Here is a 319-nt window from a genome sequence, read left to right on the forward strand (position 1 = left end):
ATGAGAGGAGTAATATCTTCGTGTCCTAAGTCTTAAGTATTGAGTTTCTAACCCATTTGAGATTACATTCCTAATCATGGGACTATTACCGATTACCCATGAAGTCCATGAGTTGAGTCGTTCATGCCCATAATTCCGCATGAACATTATAAATCGAACAATCTTGAGATGAGAAGTATCTTTGAGTCCATGAGTTGAGTAGTTCATGCTCATAATTCTGCATGAACCCTCTGAGTTGAGCATTCTTGAAATTAGTTGTGTCATTGAAGTTCCTGAGTTCCAAGTATTTGAGTTCTATCTATGGTTATTGAAAACCTTG

Source organism: Solanum tuberosum, unplaced genomic scaffold, assembly GCF_000226075.1.
Source record: "Solanum tuberosum cultivar DM 1-3 516 R44 unplaced genomic scaffold, SolTub_3.0 scf00097, whole genome shotgun sequence".
Lineage (NCBI taxonomy): Eukaryota > Viridiplantae > Streptophyta > Magnoliopsida > Solanales > Solanaceae > Solanum > Solanum tuberosum.